General features: G+C 49.9%; 1 protein-coding gene across 1 annotated transcript in view; it reads left to right on the top strand.

The window, feature by feature from the left end:
• Positions 1-7815, top strand: part of PPL (periplakin) — a 65088-nt gene that overhangs the window by 27969 nt on the left and 29304 nt on the right. The gene's annotated exons all lie outside the window — the stretch shown is intronic.

The following is a 7815-nucleotide window of genomic DNA, read 5'->3' as shown; positions in this document are numbered from 1 at the left end:
TTTTTTTTTTTTTTTTTTTTGTAGCAGTTGTACTGTGATATAATTCATATACCATGCAGTTCACTCATTTAAAGTGTTCAATTCACTGTTTTTGTTTTTTTTTTGAGACGGGGTCTCACTCTCATTGCCCAGGCTGGAGTGCAGTGGCAAAGTCTCGGCTCACTGCAGCCTCAACCTCCTGGACTCAAGCAATCCTCCCCCGTCAGCCTCCCGAGTATCTGGGACTACAGATGCGCATCACCATGCCCAGCTAATTTTTTGTATTTTCAGTAGATATGGGGTTTCACCATGTCGCCCAGGCTGCTCTCAAACTCCTGGGCTCAAGTGATCTGCCCACCTCGGCCTCCCAAAGTGCTGGGATTATAGGTGCGAGCCACCGCGCCCAGCCCAGCGGTTATTGATACTGTCACAGAGTTGTACAGCCATCCCCATAGAACATTTTCATCACCCCAAAAGGAGTCTCATACCCTTTAGGAATCACTCCCCATTTCACATCCTCCTGGGCCCTGGTAACCACTCACCCACCTTCCGTTCCCGTAGATTTCTCCATGCTGCACATTTCTTATCAATGGAATAATACGTGAGCTTTTGTGTCTAGCTTCTCTCACTGAGCATAACATTCTCGAGGTTCATGAGGCCGTAGCAGTTGTCAGTTCTGCCTTCATTCTTTGGCCAAATAATACAGATAGACCACATTTTGTTTATATTTTCATCAGTTGATGAATATTTGAGTTGTTTCCACTAAAAAATGGAAGCCAAAAGGCTACTATGAATCATGCTGCTGTGACTCATCTATGTACAAATTTCTGTGCAGGCATAGGTTGTTTGTGTTTTTTGGTTCTTGGTTTTTATTTTCTGAGACAGTCTTGCTGTGGCTGGAGTGTAGTGGCCCGACCTCGGCTCATTGCAACCTCCACCTCAGTTCAAGCAATTCTCCTGCCTCAGCTTCCCAAGTAGATGGGATTATAGGCACATACCACCATGTCCAGCTAATTTTTTTGTACTTTTCGTAGAGGTGGGGTTTCACCATGTTGGCCAGGCTGGTCTCGAACTCCTGACCTCAGGTGATCCACCTGCCTCGGCGTCCCAGAGTGCTGGGATTACAGGCATGAGTCACTGCGCCCGGCCGAGACATAGGTTTTCATTTCTCTTAGATACATAGGGGTAGGCTGGGCGCAGTGGCTCACGCCTGTAATCCTAATATTTTGGGAGGCCAAGGCAGATGGATTGCTTGAGCCCAGGGGTTCGACACCAGCTGGGGCAACATGGCAAAACCTCCCTCTCTAAAAAAAAAATACAAAAATTAGCTGGGCACGGTGCCAGGTGCCTATAGTCACAGTTAGTCAGAGGCTGAGGTGCAAAGATTGCTTGAGACTGGGAGGTCAACGCTGCAGTGAGCTGAGATTGCGCCACTGCACTCCAGCCTGGGCAACAGAGTGAGAACCTGTCTCAAAAAATAAAAATAAGGCTGGGCACAATGGCTCATGCCTATAATCCCAGCACTTTGGGAGGCTGAGGCAAGTGGATCACCTGAGGTCAGGAGTTCGAGACCAGCGTGGCCAACATGGCGAAACCCCGTCTATACTAAAAGTACAAAAGTTAGCCGGGTGTGGTGGTGGGCACCTGTAATACCAGCTACTTAGGAGGCTGAGGTAGGAGAATCATTTGAGTCTGGGAAGCAGAGGCTGCAGTGAGTCGAGATCATGCCACTGTACTCCAGCCTGAGCAACAGGGTGAGACCCTGTCTCAAAAAAATAAATAAGTAAATAAATAAGTAATAAAAATAAAAACACATAGGGGTGGACTTGCTGGGTCTTATGGTGACTGTTTAACTTTTTGCGCAATTTCTTGACTGTTTTCCATAACTGTGCACCATTTTGCATCCCCACCAGCAAGGCACGAGGGTTCCGATTTCTCCACATCTTTGTCGACACTTGTTACTGTCTGTCTTTTTTATTTATTTATTTATTTTTTTACCCATCAATTCATCATTTATATCAGGTATAACTCCCCAATGCAATCCCTCCCCCCTCCCCATGATAGGCCCCAGTGTGTGATGTTGCCCTTCCCGAGTCCAAGTGAGCTCATTGTTCAGTTCCCACCTATGAGTGAGAACATGCGGTGTTTGGTTTTCTCTTCTTGTGATAGTTTGCTAAGAATGATGGTTTCCAGCTGCATCCATGTCCCTACAAAGGACGCAAACTCATCCTTTTTTATGGCTGCATAGTATTCCATGGTGTATATGTGCCACATTTTCTTAATCCAGTCTGTCACTGATGGACATTTGGGTTGATTCCAAGTCTTTGCTATTGTGAATAGTGCTGCAATAAACATACGTGTGCATGTGTCTTTGTAGTAGCATAATTTATAATCCTTTGGGTATATACCCAGTAATGGGATGGCTGGGTCATATGGTACATCTAGTTCTAGATCCTTGAGGAATTGCCATACTGTTTTCCATAATGGTTGAACTAGTTGACAATCCCACCAACAGTGTAAAAGTGTTCCTATTTCTCCACATCCTCTCCAGCACCTGTTGTTTCCTGACTTTTGAATGATTGCCATTCTAACTGGTGTGAGATGGTATCTCATTGTGGTTTTGATTTGCATTTCTCTGATGGCCAGTGATGATGAGCATTTTTTCATGTGTCTGTTGGCTGTATGAATGTCTTGTCTTTTTTATTATAGCCATCATAGTGGAAGAAGAGTGGCATCCTGGTGTGGTTTTGGGTTCTTGGCATTTTAAATTAATCTGTGAAGCACCTACTGTGTGTTGGGAGCCCTGTAAGATCATCACATTGAGTTGTTAAGGGCCTGAAGTCTGGCTCTGCCATCTAATTGCTGGGTGACTTTGGGAGAGTTACTTAACCTCTCTGATCCTCAGTTTCCACACCCATACACGGGGATAATAATACAATTACCCACCGTGCTAACACCCAGATGGCAGGGCTGTCATGAAGATTGAGTGAGAAGCAGTGAGGAGCCTGGCATGTAGAAAGTATTAGCCATTAGCTCATGTTTACCACGGTGGAGGTTGTTACTGGTGTGATTTTCCTAGCATCCCCATGAGTAACTATTAGCCCAGTCGGTCTTGTGCCTCTGGAGTGAGATTGCTGGAGGGGAGAATCGTGGTTCACAAGCTGTGTGACCCTGGGCAAGTGCTTCGATGTCTCAGAGTCTTGGTTTCTTCATCTGTAAAGGGGCACACGAACCTCCCCGGGGACTTAGGGCAACGATGCTATTGAGCTGGTGCCTGTGAATGTGTCTGAGGTCTGGCAAAGCCCACAGCAAGTGGCAAATGCCCAGGATGCCTTTGTGGTCATCACCAGTGGACAGATGGAGAAGCGGAGGCTGCACGAGGGTAGGGCACTTGCCTGAGGCTGTCTAAGCAGCAAGCGGCGGAGTGGGCCTTGGGCCTGTCTCCTCATAGCTTCCTGCTGCCGCTCACGACTTTGTCCCACCAGGAGTCCAAGGTCCCTGAGGCAGTGGTCATTGCCCCACAACTGCCATGTCCTCTGGGGGGCTTCGGCTGGAACAGCTTCGGCCAGGACGGAGTCCAGAAGGTGGCTTTTCTTGCATCTGCCCCAGGCCATGAAAGGGCTGGTTTGGGCGCTGGCCCTGTGCCTGAGGTGGGACTGGGCTCAAGAGAGACAAAGGCCCCTACTTGAGCCACAGTACAGACCCTAACAATGCACTGCAGAGTCAGGGGTTGAATATTTGGGGTGAGACTCACCGCCTCAAGGTGCAGCTGGCCCAGCAGATGGTCAGTGACTGGGGTGGGAATGTGGGGGCCCAGAAACTCTCATTCTCCATGTGGCCTGCCCAACCAGGAAGTGGGGGTTAGGGAATGACGGAGGAATCAGGGGTGGACCCCTGACCTGGATTTTCTAGAAGCCCAGCTTATCCCTTCTTACCCAGATCCTCCATCCAAAGCTCCCCACTGCTGAGCCTTCCTGGCCACTCTGCCAAACACCAGCTTTCTCCACTGCAGGACTTGTCAGTGCCTTTGCTGGCTCGTGGACATATCAAGGGTGGGGTTTTCCTAACTGCCTTGACCATGGAAGAATAAGGCTTGTAAGAGCTGGGTTCCTGGGACCCCACTTTGGGACAGGCTGCCCCCAGTTGACCTTGCAGAAGGTGTGGCCTGGGTCCTGTTCCCTCAAGATCCCCCAGCTCCGGTGTATCCAGGTCTGCCGCAAAGCCGGCCTTTAGGCAAGGTTTGGGACATGGGGGGTGGATTCTCCAGCACGTTTGCTGCTGCCATTTCTGCCCCCAGCGCCCCCAACATCACCAGCACCTGCAGTGCTGCTCCATGACTCCAGTAGGTGTCTAGGTCCCCTGGGGAACCTGCAAAAATCGCAGTAATAATACAGCTTCCCGGGCCCAGCTCTGGAGACCTGGGTTCAGCAGGTCTGGGTTAGTGGCCCGGAATCTGAATTTTTCACACTGCGCCCCAGAACCTTGACCCGGGGAGCGTCGGTCTAAAGGGCTGGTGGTCCCCTCTGCCTTGACGGTCAAGAACCCCACCCTGGCCCACCCCAGGCCAGGGCCTGCCTCTCTATGGCCTGTCCTCACTGGAGCCTTCTGCACAGGAACACCAAATTCTTTCTCCTGCTTTAGCACCCAGCCGACACCACCTCCTCCAGGAAGCCTTCCGTGACTACCACTGTCCCCGCCCAGCCAGTCCAGAGGCTCCCTTGGGCATCCCCAGCCCCCAGGCCTGTCTCAGTCTCGTGACTGTTTCTATAAATACTGACTGCCTCCTGGTCTGTAGGGTGGATTAGGGAGGGAGAGGCTTTTCTTTGTGAGATGCCAGGCCCGCACACAGCAGGTGGTTAATGAGTGTGAGTAGAAGGAATCTTCTGCGTGCCTAGCCACACAGGCCCCACTGTGGGTCTTCAGTGGAGACAGGGGAACTATCATGGCTGGCTGACTGGGTGACAGTGGCTAAGCTGCTTTCCCTCTCTGGTCTGTTTCTTTCTTTGTTTAAAGAAAACAACAGAGGAAGGCCGGGCATGGTGGTTTACACCTGTAATCCCAGCTACTCAGGAGGCTGAGGCAGCAGAATCGTTTGAACCCAGGAGGTAGAGGTTGCAGTGAGCCAAGATGGTACCACTGCACTTCCAGCCTGGATGACAGAGCGAGACTCTGTCTCAAAACAACAGAGGCAGGGCTGGGTGATCTCTAAGGCTCCTTGACAACTAAAATCACAAACCTTTGTTGAGACTTACTCTGCGCCCAGCTCTGTGCACAGCCCTTTAGCAGTGTAACCTCACTGCCATTTGTAACCCCTGGCACGCTGGTCCCGGGAAAGGTTCTGTTACTGTGGTCCATCGGATTGGGAAGCAGAGGCGCAGACAGGCAAGGGAGCTTGGCCAAGTCACACAGCCACTAAGTGGCTGGTGGGCGCCAAGATCTCAACCCACAGCTAACCCCAGGGCCAAAGTCTTAACTAACTCCCATGATAGCATTTTCCAGAGTGGTTTGTGTGTGGTTCTGGGGGATGGGGGGCAGTAGACAGATGTGACAGGAGGGGACACAGAGACAGTGAGGGAGAGGGCCAGGCTGCTTTCAAGACTTTTTTTTTTTTTTTTTTCTTTGAGACTGAGTCTCGCTCTGTCGCCCAGGCTGGAGTATGGTGGCACAATCTCGGCTCACTACCACCTCCACCTCCCGGGTTCAAGCGATTCACCTGCCTCAGCCTCCCTGAGTAGCTGGAATTACAGGTGCGCACCACCATGCCCAGCTAATATTTGTATTTTTAGTGGAGACGGGGTTTCACCATGTTGGCCAGGCTGGTCTCAAACTCCTGATCTCAGGTGATCCACCCGCCTTGGCCTCCCAAAGTACCGGGATTACAGGTGTGAGCCACCATACCAGGCCTCAAATTTCTTTCAGGCTCTCTGAGAAGATCAGGAGAAAGGCTAGGCCTGATGTCACCACGGCTGTCACACCTCCTGACTCGTAACAGCGGGCAGCCCCGTGTCACCATGGAACCCAATGCCACTGCATTCCCATGAAATTTATTTTGGCAGCTAATTCATTCATGATGAGGGCTTCTGGTGTTCTCTTTAAAAGGGGGAGAGCAAGTTACCTTTGTAAACACATTCATTTAACTCTAAAATAAAATGAGTAGGTTGAAAGAAAAACGTCCGGTAATTAAAAATAAGACTGCTCACACAAAAGCTTGTTCCCGAATGTTCACAGCAGCGTGATTCTCATGATGGCCCAAAGGTGGAAACGGCCCAGATGGTTGTCAGTTGTTGAATGAATAAGCAAAATGTGATGTAGCCACGTGACAGAATATTATTCAGCCATAAAAAGAATGAAGTTCTAATAGATGCCACAACATGCATGAAGTTTGAAAACATCATGCTGAGAGAAGGCAGACGCAAAAGGCCACGTGTCGTGTGATTCTGTTTTTATGAAATGTCCAGAATAGGCAAATCTATAGAGAAAGTGAATTCCTGATTGCCAGGGGCTGGAGGGGTGGGGAATAGGGAGTGACAGCTCGTGGGTGTGGAGCTTGGGGGTGATACAAATGTCTGGAATGAGAGAGTGGTGACAATTGCACAATTCTGAATATGTAGTACTAAAAACCACTGACTGTGCACTTTAAACAGGTGAATTTTATGGTATGTGAGTTATCTCCCAATTTTTAAAATATGGTACGTTTTGCCAACATGGCAAAATAGAAGCATTCGAAGCTGGGTGTGCTGGTGGTGCCAGTGGTCCCAGCTACTCGGGAGGTGGAAGTAGGAGGATTGCTTGAGCTCAGGAGTTCGAGGCTACAGCGAACTACGATCATGCCACTGCACTCTAAGCCGGGTGACAGAGTGAGACCGTATCTCTCACAAAAAATAGGTAGGCAGGCCTGGTGGCTCACATCTGTGATCAGCACTTTGGGAGTCCGAGGTGGATGAATTGCTTGAGCTTAGGAGTTCGAGACCAGCCTGGGTGACATGTTGAAACCCCCTCTCTACCAAAAGAAATGTAAAAGTTATCCGGGAGTGGTGGCATCTGCCTGTAGTCCCAGCTACTTGGGAGGCCGGGCTGGGAGGATTGCTTGAGCCTGGGAGATAGAGGCTGCAGTGAGCCATGACTGTGCCGCTATACTCCAGCCTGGGCAAGAGTGTGAGACTCTATCTATGGCAATTAAATAAACAAATAAATAAATAAATAAAAATAGAAGTATTAGAATGATCAAAGTGGAAGCTGATTGGGCCCACTGGCTCATGCCTGTAATCCCAGCACTTTGGGAGGCCAAGGCAGGCAGATCACTTAAGGTCAGGAGTTCAAGACCAGCCTGGTCAACATGGTAAAACCCCGTCTCTACTAAAAATACAAAAATTAGCCAGGCTTGGTGGTGTGCACCTGTAATCCCAGCTACTGGGGAGGCTGAGGCATGAGAATCATTTGAACCCAGGAAGTGGAGGTTGCAGTAAACCGAGATCATGCCACTGCACTTTAGCCTAGGTGACAGAGCAGGACTCCATCTCAAAAAAAAAAAATTAAAAAAAAAAAAAATGGGCCGGGCGCAGTGCCTGAAGCCTGTAATCCCAGCACTTTGGGAGGCCGAGGCGGGCGGATCACGAGGTCAGGAGATCGAGACCATCCTGGCTAACACGGTGAAACCCTGTCTCTACTAAAAATACAAAAGAAACTAGCCGGGCGAGGTGGTGGGCGCCTGTAGTCCCAGCTACTTTGGAGGCTGAGGCAGGAGAATGGCGTGAACCCGGGAGGCGGAGCTTGCAGTGAGCTGAGATCTGGCCACTGCACTCCAGCCTGGGCGACAGAGCGAGACTCCATCTCAAA

The sequence above is a fragment of the Piliocolobus tephrosceles genome, chromosome 17, assembly GCF_002776525.5.
Source record: "Piliocolobus tephrosceles isolate RC106 chromosome 17, ASM277652v3, whole genome shotgun sequence".
Taxonomy (NCBI): Eukaryota; Metazoa; Chordata; class Mammalia; order Primates; family Cercopithecidae; genus Piliocolobus; species Piliocolobus tephrosceles.
The sequence above is the reverse complement of the archived record's forward strand: the minus strand, read 5'-3'. Positions and strand labels throughout refer to the sequence as shown.